The 13,271-nt window shown below is 45.6% G+C and overlaps 1 long non-coding RNA gene across 4 annotated transcripts in view; it reads left to right on the top strand.

The window, feature by feature from the left end:
• LOC137377760 (uncharacterized) overlaps positions 1–13,271 on the top strand; it is a 90,160-nt gene that overhangs the window by 32,895 nt on the left and 43,994 nt on the right. For 2 of the 4 annotated variants that reach the window (XR_010976481.1, XR_010976480.1), the window contains exon 2: positions 7,206–7,448. This is a non-coding gene — a long non-coding RNA (uncharacterized lncRNA). Of the gene's footprint in view, positions 1–7,205; positions 7,449–7,516; positions 9,658–13,271 lie in introns of those variants that run through there. The other 2 variants (XR_010976483.1, XR_010976482.1) reach the window with 2 other exon arrangements.

Below are 13,271 nucleotides of genomic sequence, written 5' to 3'. Positions count from 1 at the left end.
AAACCTCCTACTGATTACCACCTTCCCTCAGCTGATGAGTCAGTACTCCTCCATGTTGAACAGCGCTTGGAGGAAGCACTGAGGGTGGCAAGGGCACAGAATGTACTCTGGGTGGGGGACTTCAATGTCCATCACCAGGAGTGGCTTGGTAGCACCACTACTGACCGAGCTGGCCGAGTCCTAAAGCACATATCTGCTAGACTGGGTATGTGGCAGGTGGTGAGGGAACCAACAAAAGGGGAAAACATACTTGACCTCGTCCTCACCAATCTGCCTGCCGCAGATGCATCGGTCCATGACAGTATTGGTAGGAGTGACCACCGCACAGTCCTTGTGGAGACAAAGTCCCACCTTCACGTTGAGGATACCCTCCATCATGTTGTGTGGCACTACCACCGAGCTAAATGGGATAGATGTCGAACAGATCTAGTAATGCAAAACCGGGCATCCATGAGGCACTGTTGGCCATCAGCAGCAGCAGAATTGTACTCAACCACAATCTGTAACCTCATGGCCCGGCATATCCCCCACTCTACCATTACCATCAAGCCAGGAGATCAACCCTCGTTCAATGAAGAGTGCAGGAGGGCATGCCAGGAGCAGCACCAGGCATACCTCAAAATGAGGTGTCAATCTGGTGAAGTTACAACACAGGACTATCTGCGTGCCAAACTGCATAAGCAGCATGCGATAGACAGAGGTAAGTGATCCCATAACCAACGGATCAGATCTAAGCTCTGCAGTCCTGCCACATCCAGCCGTGAATGGTGGTGGACAATTAAACAACTCACTGGAGGAGGTGGCTCCACAAATATCCCCATCCTCAATGATGGGGGAGCCCAGCACATCAGTGCGAAAGATAAGGCTGAAGCATTTGCAACAATCTTCAGCCAGAGGTGACAAGTTGATGATCCATCTCGGCCTCCTTCTGAAGTCCCCAGCATCACAGATGCCAGATTTCAGCCAAATCGATTCACTCCGCGTAATATCAAGAAACGAATGAAGGCACTGGATACTGCAAAGGCTATGGGCCCTGACAATATTTCGGTAATAGTACTGAAGACCTGTGCTCCAGAACCTGCTGCGGCATTAGCCAAGCTGTTCTAGTACAGCTACAACACTGGCATCTGACCTGCAATGTGGAATTTTGCCCAGGTGTGTCCTGCACACAAAAAGCAGGACAAGTCCAACCCGGCCAATTACCGCCCCATCAGCCTACTCTCAATCATCAGTAAAGTGATGGAAGCTGTCATCAACAGTGCCATCAAGCAGCACTTGCTTAGCAATAACCTGCTCAGTGACGCTCAGTTTGGTTTCCACCAGGGCCACTCAGCTCCTGACCTCATTACAGCCTTGGTTCAAACATGAACAAAAGAGCTGAAATCAAGAGGTGAGGTGAGAGTGTCTGCCCTTGACATCAACGCAGCTTTTGACCGAGTATGGCATCAAGGAGCCCTAGTAAAACTGGAGTCAATGGGAATCATCAGGAAAACCCTCCGCTGGTTGGAGTCATACCTAACGCAAAGGAAGATGGTTGTTGGAGGTCAATCATCTGAGCTCCAGGACATCACTGCAGGAGTACCTCAGGGTAGTGTCCTTTTTTTATTATTCATTCATGGGAAGTGGGCATCACTGGCTATGCCAGCATTTATTGCCCATCCCTAATTGCCCTTGAGAAGGTGAGCTGCCTTCTTGAACCGCTGCAGTCCATGTGAGGTAGGTACACCCACAGTGCTGTTAGGAAGGGAGTTCCAGGACTTTGATTGAGTGACAGTGAAGGAGCGGCGATATAGTTCCAAGTGAGGATGGTGTGTGACTTGGAGGGGAACTTGCAGGTGGTGATGTTCCCTTGAATCTGCTGTTCTTGTCCTTCGAGGTGGTTGAGGTTGTGGGTTTGGAAGGTGCTGTCTAAGGAGCCTTGATGCGTTGCTGCAGTGCATCTTGTAGATGGTACAGACTGCTGCCACTGTGCGTCGGTGGTGGAGGCAGTGAATGTTTGCGGATGGGGTGTCAATCAAGCGGGCTGCTTTGTCCTGGATGGTGTCGAGCTTCTTGAGTGTTGTTGGAGCTGCACCCATCCAGGCAAGTGGAGCATATTCCATCACACTCCTGATTTGTGCCTTGTAGATGGTGGACAGGCTTTGGGGAGTCAGGAGGTGAGTTACTCGCCGCAGGTAGGGTGGGTTACTCGCCAGGGTAGGCAGTGGCGTAGTGGTATTATCACTGGACTAGTAAACCAGAGACCCAGGGTATTGCCCTGGGGACATGGGTTCGAATCCCACCACAGCAGAAGGTGGAATTTGAATTAATAAATCTGGAATTAAAAGCTAGTCGAATGATGGCCATGAAACCATTGTCGATTGTTGTAAAAACACATCTGGTTCACTAATGTCCTTTAGGGAAGGAAATCTGCTGTCCTTACCGGGTCTGGCCTGCATGTGAATCCAGACCCACAGCAATGTGGTTAATTCTTACATGCCCTCTGAAATGGCCTAGGAAGCCACTCAGTTGTACCGAACCGCTACGAAGTTAATAAAAAGGAATGAAACCGGACGGACCACCCGGCATCGACCTAGGAAACGACAACGGCAAACACAGCCTTGTCGACCCTGCAAAGTCCTCCTTCCTAACATCTGGGAGCTTGTGCCAAAGTTGGGGGAGCTGTCCCACAGACTAGTCAAGCAACAGCCTGATATAGTCATACTCACGGAATCATACCTTACAGACAATGTCCCAGACACTGCAATCATTATGTCTGGGTATGTCCTGTCCAACCGGCAGGACAGACCCAGCAGAGGTGGTGGCACAGTGGTATACAGTAGGAAGGGAGTTGCCCTGGGAGTCCTCAACATCGACTCCGGACGCGGCAAGCTCTGGACCACAGGTCTTCAGTACTATTGCCGGAATATTGTCAGGGCCCATAGCCTTTGCAGTATCCATTGCCTTCAGTCGTTTCTTGATATCACGCTGAGTGAAACGAATTGGCTGAAATCTGGCATCTGTGATGTTGGGGACTTCAGGAGGGGGCCGAGATGGATCATCAACTCGGCACTTCTGGCTGAAGATTTTTGCAAATGTTTCAGCTTTATCTTTCGTACTGATATGCTGTGCACCCCCATCATTGAGGATGGGGATATTTGTGGAGCCACCTCCTCCAGTGAGTTGTTTAATTGTCCACCACCATTCACAGATGGATGTGGCAGGACTGCAGAGCTTAGATCTGATCCGTTGGTTATGGGATCGCTTAGCTCTGTCTATTGCATGCTGCTTACGCAGTTTGGCATGCAGATAGTCCTGTGTTGTAGCTTCACCAGGTTGACACCTCATTTTGAGGTATGCCTGGTGCTGCTCCTGGCATGCCCTCCTGCACTCTTCATTGAACCAGGGTGGTCTCCTGGCTTGATGGTAATGGTAAAGCGGGGGATATGCCAGGCCATGAGGTTACAGATTGTGGTTGAGTACAATTCTGCTGCTGCTGATGGCCCACAGCGCCTCATGGTTTCCCAGTTTTGCATTGCTAGATCTGTTCAAAATCTATCCCATTTCGCACGGTGATAGTGTCACACAACACGATGGACGGTATCCTCAATGTGAAGGCGGATCTTTGTCTCCACAAGGACTGTGCGGTGGTCACTCCTACCAATACTATCATGGACAGAAGCATCTGCAGCAGGCAGATTGGTGAGAACAATGTCAAGTATGTTTTTCCCTCTTGTTGTTTCTCTCACCACCTGCCGCAGACCCTGTCTAGCAGCTATGTCCTTTAGGACTCAGCCAGCTCGGTCAGTAGTGGTGCTGCTGTTGGTGATGGACATTGAAGTGCATTTTGTGCCCTTGCCACCCTCAGTGCTTCCTCCAAATGCTGTTCAACATGGAGTAGTACTGACTCATCAGCTGAGGGAGGGCGGTAGGTGGTAATCAAGAGGAGTTTACCTTGCCCATGTTTGACCTGATGCCATGAGACTTCATGGGGTCCGGAGTTGATGTTGAGGATTCCCAGGGCTACTCCGTCCCTACTGTAAACCACTGTCCCACCACCTCTGCTGGGTCTGTCCTGCCGGTGGGACAGGACATACCCAGGCATAGTGATTGCAGTGTCTGGGACATTGTCTGTAAGATATGATTCCGTGAGTATGACCATGTCAGGCTGTTGCTTGACTACTCTGTGGGACAGCTCTTCCAACTTTGGCACAAGCCGTCAGTTGTTAGTAAGGAGGACTTTGCAGGGTTGACAGGGCTGTGTTTGCCGTTGTCGTTTCCGGTGCCTAGGTCGATGCCGGGTGGTCCGTCCTGTTTCATTCCTTTTTATTAACTTTGTAGCGGTTAGGTACAACTGAGTGGCTTGCTAGGCCATTTCAGAGGGCATGTAAGAGTTAACCACATTGCTGTGGGTCTGGAGTCACATGTAGGAGAGACCCGGTAAGGACAGCAGATTTCCTTCCCTAAAGGACATTGGTGAACCAGATGTGTTTTTACAACAATCGACAATGGTTTCATGGCTATCATTACACTAGCTTTTAATTCCAGATTTATTAATACAATTCAAATTCCACCTTCTGCTGTGGTGGGATTCGAACCCATGTCTCTAGATCAATACCCTGGGTCTCTGGGTTACAAGTCCAGTGATAAAAGCACTACGCCACCGCCTCCCCTAGGCCCAACCATCTTCAGCTGCTTCATCAATGACCTTCCTTCAATCATAAGTTCAGAAGTGGGGTGTTCGCTGATGATTGCACAATGTTCAGCACCATTCGTGACTCCTCAGATACTGAAGCAGCCCATGTAGAAATGCAGCAAGACTTGGACAATATCCAGGCTTGGGCTGATAAGTGGCAAGTAACATTCGCGCCACACAAGTGCCAGGCAATGACCATCTCCAACAAGAGAGAATCTAACCATCTCCCCTTGATATTTAATGCATTACCATCACTGAATCCCCCACTATCAACATCCTGGCAGCTACCATTGACCAGAAACTGAACTGGAGTAGCCATATAAATACCATGGCTACAAGAGCAGGTCAGAGGCTAGGAATCCTGCGGTGAGTAACTTACCTCCTGACTCCCCGAAGCCTTCTACAAGGCACAAGTCAGGAGTGTGATGGAATACTCTCCACTTGTCTGGATGGGTGCAGCTCCAACAACACTCAAGAAGCTCGACATCATCCAGGATAAAGCAGCCCATTTGTTTGGCACACCATCCACAAACATTCACTCCCTCCATCACCGACGCACAGTGGCAGCAGTGTTTACCATCTGCAAGATGCACTGCAGCAATGCACCAAGGCTCCTTAGACAGCAGCTTCCAAACCCGCGACCTCTACCAACTAGAAGGACAAGAGCAGCAAATGCATGGGAATACCACCACCTGCAAGTTCCCCTCCAAGTAACACACCATCCTGACTTGGAACTATATCGCCGTTCCTTCACTGTTGCTGGGTCAAAATCCTGGAACTCCCTTCCTAACAGCACTGTGGGTGTACCTACCTCACATGGACTGCAGTGGTTCAAGAAGGCAGCTCACTACCACCTTCTCAAGGGCAATTAGGGATGGTCAATAAATGCTGGCCTGGCCAGTGATGCCCACATCCCTTGAATGAATAAAAAATAAAAAATCTAAATAAACTTTCAGTAACATAGCCAGGATAATTAAGAGAACAAGCTCTCTCTTAAATATTCTAGCTACTGGAATCATCCTCTGCCTTTATTAGATCTCTCTTCCATCTTTGATAAGTGGTAGAGCCTCACAATAACATGCCAGGTTTAAGGTTGAATCTGTCAAGCAAATTTATTTCATAAATGGTGAATAAGTGCATAAATATACAATATAAATCCTTCTATCGGGCTCCTTAACAGAAAAGCGAAAAAAAATTCTGCACTATTCTTTTATATCCAAATCATATTATAAATATGACTTTTATGTGCACTTCCTGTCTACAACCCATGTTTTCTGTTGTCATGTCATGTTTCTGCTTATATATTGCTTCAGCTTTACTCATTGTAACTTCCTATGCCTATGTTTTCTATTCAATTTTCTTACATCAACTTTCAATAACATTTTCACTTGTTGATGAATGATTCGAAACAAAATACAATTTCAGTCTGCTGTTTTTTTCCCTCAGTAACTGAAATTTTTAATGCCCAAAATAAAAATTTGAATAAGATGTCCCCAGAACCAGGGGACATGATTTCAAAATAAGGGGGAAGTCACTTAGGACAGAGATGAGGAGAAATTTCTTTACTCAGAGGGTTGTGAATCTTTGGAATTCTCTACCCAAGAGGGTTGTGGAAGCTCAGTCATTGAATATGTTTAAAGTAGAGATTGACAGATTTCTAAATACCAATGACATAAAGGGATATGGGGATAGTGTGGGAAAAAGGCATTGAAGTGGCTGATCAGCCATGATTGTACTGAATAGCGGTGCAGGCTTGATGGGCTGAATGGCCTACTCCTGCTCCTATGTTCCTATGAAAGATTATGGGGTTAAGTTTGTTCACCACCAAAAATGGATGTAGGGACCACAATGTGCTGTTAACCTGCGCCTGTTAAGCGCAATGTCAACAGCATGCCAACTTTGTATTGCCTGCTGATGATAATGATTTCTGCGTGCAGCCAGCACTACCCGTGATGTTCATTGGCTGCATGCATCAGCAGGGGGCCTAATATCATGAGTGCATGGCACTATTTAAAGTCAGCTTGCACCTCTTAAAGGGGAGGTGCATAGCAGTTGGAATAGGTACTGAGATCACTCTGAAGTTTGTGCTGTGCAACCAGCAATAATGGTTGGGCATGGAGAGAGCAGGCCCACAGGCCTACAGATGGAATCTAGTGGAAGAGGTGGAAAGGAGGAGAAATATCCTGTATCCTTAATGAGAAGGCAGTGGGAACAGATAGCTACAAAGGTCAATGCCAGGAGTATAGCCCCAAGGACCTGGATGCAGTGCAGGAAGATGTTTAAAGATTTCATACAGGTGGTCAAGGTCAGTGAATACATCTTCAAATGCTATATCCTACCAACTGCATGACTAACCTCAGCCACTGCCCAACTCATCACACCCCATTAAGGATTCAACTCTACCATTCAAATGCTTTACCTTACCTTCACACATTTAGCATGCACACACTATCAGCTATTTAACCATTATAAACGCAGCATCCAAACAGATTGCACAACACTTACTGACACACTTCCCTCTCTCTTGCAGGAGAAGGTGTTGCAGAACCTCAGACAGCAGGAACTGACTGGAGGGGGAGATATATGCCTGCATACTCCAAACACAATTGAGGAGACGGCCCTGGCCATTATGGGGAGAGGCATCACTAAGGTTGTAGCTACTGATGGGACTGAAGCAATTGAAGATGATGGTATCCTCATGTCTAATCTTCCTTCTCTCATTCCACTTCTCCCTCAACTGGCCTTTTTTTTTGACTGAGAAACTGCTGATGGTGTAAGCATGCACTCTTACTTTCTCCTCTCCCTTCAACACAACCCAATCTTTGTCTCCTTTCATTTCAGATACTCAAGAAATAGAACCTTTCCAGTCAGTGGAGGAAGAGGAAGAAAACAGTGAAGTTGAAGACACACTGTCACTTGATTTCACTGTTGCAGAAACCAGCTCAGATAGACAGTGCGCAAAATATAGTGGAAAGCATGGGGCGGATGTGACACGGGTTGGGGAAATTTATAGTGCAGGTGCCAGCTCACCAGAAGTCGAGGTCACACACTAATTGGACTGCAGAGGAGTCAGATGAGGAATTCAATGGGCCAGGCTACAAAGAAGGCTGATGGGTTTACACATTAAAATTCTTGGGGCATTGGGAAGTCTGCCAAAAAGTCTGTACACGATGTCAAGGAACATGTAGGAGTCCAGCACCAACATGGCACAGGGCTTTGCGCAGAGCTTGGTGCCTGACCTGTCCAACATGGAATGGGTGATCATCTCCATCAACACAATTATGGAACCCACCATGATGCAGCATCTGATGGCTAATGGCACCACTTGCATGCAGCACAAGCAGCTTCCAGCAAAGGTCCAAATGCTGCAGTGCAAACTCAGAATGCTGCCATCATTGTTCTGGTTACCAGCAAGCAAAAGGGCTTACAGGGTGTCACAGCAGTTCATCAACCTGTTCTCCAACAGATAACTAGGATTGTTAATTCGCTGTCTCAGGAGAATGACCATGATCCCACTGAACATGAATGCTGCCCTCTCTCAGGAGCTTCTATCATATATGGGCGGCACAGTGGCGCAGTGGTTAGCACTACAGCCTCACAGCTCCAGGGACCCGGGTTCGATTCTGGGTACTGCCTGTGTGGAGTTTGCAAGTTCTCCCTGTGTCTGTGTGGGTTTTCTCCGGGTGCTCCGGTTTCCTCCCACAAGCCAAAAGACTTGCAGGTTGGTAGGTAAATTGGCCATTATAAATTGTCACTAGTATAGGTAGGTGGTAGGGAAATATAGGGACAGGTGGGGATGTTTGGTAGGAATATGGGATTAGTGTAGGATTAGTATAAATGGGTGGTTGATGGTCGGCACAGACTCGGTGGGCCGAAGGGCCTGTTTCAGTGCTGTATCGCTAATCTAATCTAATCTATCAGTGCCCTTGGCATTGCCTGTGAGTCAACCAGTCCTGATTGCTGCAGCCCATGCCTTCTAGGCCCTAAGCTGCTCAAGGTCACCCTTCCAGTATGTTTTTATTCATTCATAGGATGTGGGCATCACTGGCAAGGCCAGCATTTATTGAGCATCCCTAATTGCCCTTGAGAAGTTGGTTGTCATGCCCAGCGCAGGCATGTCCTATTCATAACTTTACACATGGACTCTATTCAGTGCAGCATCTTCTGGAACTGAATTTTCCTTTTGTTTTAAATGAATCACAATGGACATTAAAAGTGGACATGGACTGCAAAGGTGGTTGCTGAAGATCAGCTGACCTTGACCTGTGTATTCAAAAACTGACCCACTGTCTGAAAGGACAAAAAAAACCTTCTAGACTAAGAGGTGTCATCAACGCCCATCTTGAAACCATAAGGAGACATTCCTGAATTAAATGGTTTTCTCCTGAAACAAAGAAGGTCTTAACCCTCCTCAGGATGAATGTCTTAGAAGAATAAACAGGATGAGGCTGATCAACCTAGACCCCCACCATATTTGAAAAAGGAACTGTGAGAAGTCACACGGTGGGGCAGTTATGTTGGTCTCCTTTTAAAAATCTTTAAAATACTGACTGCAGAAGAAAGCAGCAAGCAGACAAGGCAGTACCATCATGTGTTAAAAAAACTGTAGGCTGTAATATCTTAAGGTCTCCGAGCCTGTCTCTTTTCAAGTCCACCAGTACAGAAAACCAACCTCCTAATGATGAGACTACAAGCAACTAACTGAAAATCCACCTCTTCCGCAGGCTCCTGCATTGACTTCGATATATAACTCCAGCTATCGAATCCACCTAACTACACTTCAGCAGTGAAAACACCTTCTTCACCGGGTCCGCAATGCATGCCTTTTCCCCGAGACGAGCCAAAACATGTGACTTATGAACTATTCCTTTGCTTGTATTTTGTTAAAGTGCACTATCCTTTTTAACGGCTTTCTTTCTTAAGTGTGTGTCAGTAGTGAATGACATAGTGTTAGATCTTTGGGTTGAACGTGTCAATAAAAATATTCCTCTTTATTTAAACCCATGAAAAGTATACTGCTGGTTATTCACATTGGCCATATACTTAGAGGTTAGGAAACACACACATCTTCCTTCTCAAAAACACACTGATTACAGATAGTGAAGGAGAAAGAACTGGATATTTCAGTTCTCTCTACAATCTGTCCATAACAGAATTGGGAGCTGCATCCAGGATCTGAACCAATTGGACTATAATGAGTTGAAACTGACCTTAAAGGAATTAATTGGAAGCAAGAAGGAAAAGTTCAATAATTTTATTTGAAAAAAAAGAGGACTGCAGCAGCAGGCTTTGTGTATATTAACAATAGAAAATAGAATCACTGACTTCAATGTGAAATCATTCATGGAACAGGTGGATTTAACTTGCCATAAGTTAGCGATCTTAAACGTTGAACAGCTCAGAGCAGTAGCTGACCAGGTAGGACTTATTGTGAGGAAAAGGGCAAGAAGCCCCCAGATGCTAAAAATGCTGGTTGAACATTTTTCCCTCACCCCAGAACTGGAACAGGCAGGAGATATAGAATCTGAACAGACCTGGTTACCCTAGCAAAAATTCACCTGGAAGAGTGGAGGCTAGAGTTAGAATTTCAGGAGACATAGGAGGAACAAGAATGCCAGGAGAGACAAAGAGAGAGAGAGCTTTCCACAGGGAAAAGTTCGAGAAGGAATTACAAGCACAAAAAGACAGTGATATGAAACAGATTGAATTGGCTAGGAAAAAATTGTCTTTACGCAGTGGAGAAGCTGCTGGTAATTCAAGTGATCCCAGTCCAGAGACAAGCTTTGATGTCTTAAAGTATTCCAGGTTAGTACCCAAATTTGAAGAAGGTGATATTGACGCCTTCTTTGTATCCTTTGAGAAGCTTGCAGATCAGTTGAAGTGGCCTGAAGGAATAAGGACTCTCATGCTGCAAGGCCAGTTAATAGGAAAAGCCCAAGAGGTTTATTCCCTGTTGTCGGCCAAGAGGTCCTCAAACTACAAGCAAACAAAAATTTTTATCTTGAGGACAGGATAAACTGCCACTTAGAAAGGCATGGATTAATCAGGGATAGTCAGCATAGATTTGTTAAGGGAATGTCAAGTCTTATTAACTTGATTGAGTTTTTTTGAAGAAGTAACAAGGAGGATTGATGAAGGTAGTGCAGTGGATGTGGTCTACATGGATTTTAGTAAGGCATTTGACAAAGGTCTCACATGGCAGACTGGTCAGTAAAATGAAAGCCCATGGGATACAGGGGAATGTTGCAGGTTGGATCCAAAATTGGCTCAGGGACAGGAAACAAAGGGTAGTAGTTGACAGATGTTTTTGCGATTGGAAAGCAGTTTCCAGTGGTGTTCCACATGGCTCAATGTTGGGTCCCTTGCTGTTTGTGGTATATATTAATGATTTGGACTTAAATGTGGGAGGCATGATCGGGAGATTTGCTGATGGCACAAAAATTGGCCGTGTAGTTGACAGTGAAGAGGATAACTGTAGACTCCAGAATTATATCAATGGTTTGGTTGAGTGGGCGGAAAAATGACAAATGGAATTCAATCCAGAGAAGTGTGAGGAAATGCATTTGGGGAGGGCAAACAAAGCAAGGGAATACACAATAAACGGGAGGATATTGTTATGAGCAGGTGAGAAAGGTGTTTAGGGGTATTTTACTGTCTTCACCTGGTCTTATTGTAACAGGGTTTAATTTTAAACACACTGTATTTTGATCTCCCTATTTGTGAATCCTTGTTCATACCTTTCCAATTATAAGGCAAAGAAACCAATTCACACAAGTTTTAAGGTTTAAAGAAGAAAGATGAAATGTTATTGAAACTTAAACTTAAACTCTAATACAGTTCACGCCTACAGATATACGACAAGCCCACGCAAGCATGCACATGCGATACATGCAAATAGGGACAGACAAGAGGAGAGGAAAATATAGAGAGAGGGGTTTGAGGCAATATCAGAAGAATTTCTTGTTTACTGTGTTTCGAGCTCACTTGATTGTAGGTAGTCTTGCTGTTGGTCAGGGCCCAGTGTTCTTCTTAAACTTGTTCACATAGGAGACTTTTCTCTCTTTGAGGTTCACGTGTTTTCACAAGATTCAGTTCCGTGGGAAAGAGATGAAGACTGGCAGGACTGGAGAGGAGGTTCAGTTCCAACTGGGAGCACACGGCTTTCTGAGTTCAAATCCTCTGTTGGAAGTTCAAATTCAAAACCATTAACAGTCAGTCAGTCATGTGACCAAAACTGGTCTGACTACTTCTTCTGTGTATTGGGGAAGCAATGACTGGGTCTCCATTGTTCCAACACTGTCCGTTACTATTCAAATGTCCTTCTAGTCAGGGGCCGGCAATTTTAAGTTTTTACATTCACCTGGCAAATTAATATGTGCCTCAGTCTTGGCAGTTGAGGGGGTTTGCCTGACAATATTGAGAGGGGTACAAGAAGTGAGAGACCTTGGAGTGCATGTCCACAGGTTCCTGAAAATGGCAGGACAGGCAGATAGAGTGGTGAAGAAGGTATATGAAATGCTTTCCTTTATTGGCCGAGGTATAGAATACAAAATACAAAATGTAATGCTGGAACTGTATAAAACATTGGTTAGGCCACAGCTGGAGTATTGTGTACAGTTCTGTTCACCACATTACAGAAAGGACATAATTGATCTGGGGAGAGTACAGAGGAGATTTACAAGAATGTTTCCAGGGCTTGAAAGTTGCAGCTATGAGGAAAGATTGGATAGGCTAAGGTTGTTTTCCTTAGAACAGAGGAGGCTGATTGGTGACTTAATTGAGGTGTACAAAATTATGAGGGGCCTAGATAGAGTAGGCAGGAAGGACCTGTTTCCCGTAGCAGAGATGTCAATTACCAGGGGGCACAGATTTAAGGTGATTGGTAGAAGGATTAGAGGGGACATGAGGAAAAACTTTTTCAACCAGAGGGTGGTGGCTGTCTGGAATTCGCTGCCGAAATGGTGGTGGAGGCAGAAACCTTCAATTCTTTTAAATGATACCTGGACATGCACCTGAAGTGTTGTAACCTGCAAGGCTATGGACCAGGTGCTGGAAGGTGGGATTAGATTGGGCAATTAGTTTTTTCGGCCAGCAAGGACATGATGGGCTGAATGGCCTCCTTCCATGCCATAATGTGTCGATGGTTCTTCTTTGGTTCTGTGGAATGCTTCTGAGTTAGTACTGGTAGCCTATCACCCAGAAGTTTGGAAACACTGGCAGAAAGCCCATTCAAACCTTCCTTGAATTTGACAGAATTTAACAACTCACCTTCAACCAGTGGGTGTGGACATTCAAAATTGACCACACGTACGAGGGATTAAGAGAGGTAATCCTGTTGGAGGAGTTCAAAAATTGCCTCCATACAGCCTTAAAACTCATATAGAAGAACAAAGTGTTTCAAAAGCCAGGGAAGCAGCCATCATTGCAGATAGCTATGAATAACACGCAGACCTCCAACTCCAGATGAACTTGTGTCTAGTAACTCTTACAGGCTAGGGAGAGAAAGGATGGATATAGATGAAGCAGAAAGGGGCTCAAGTGAAAAGAAGAGCTGAGAAGGAAAAACAGAACAGTCTCCAACTTTTAAAAGAAGGAG

This window comes from Heterodontus francisci, chromosome 15, assembly GCF_036365525.1.
Source record: "Heterodontus francisci isolate sHetFra1 chromosome 15, sHetFra1.hap1, whole genome shotgun sequence".
Lineage (NCBI taxonomy): Eukaryota > Metazoa > Chordata > Chondrichthyes > Heterodontiformes > Heterodontidae > Heterodontus > Heterodontus francisci.
The sequence above is the reverse complement of the archived record's forward strand: the minus strand, read 5'-3'. Positions and strand labels throughout refer to the sequence as shown.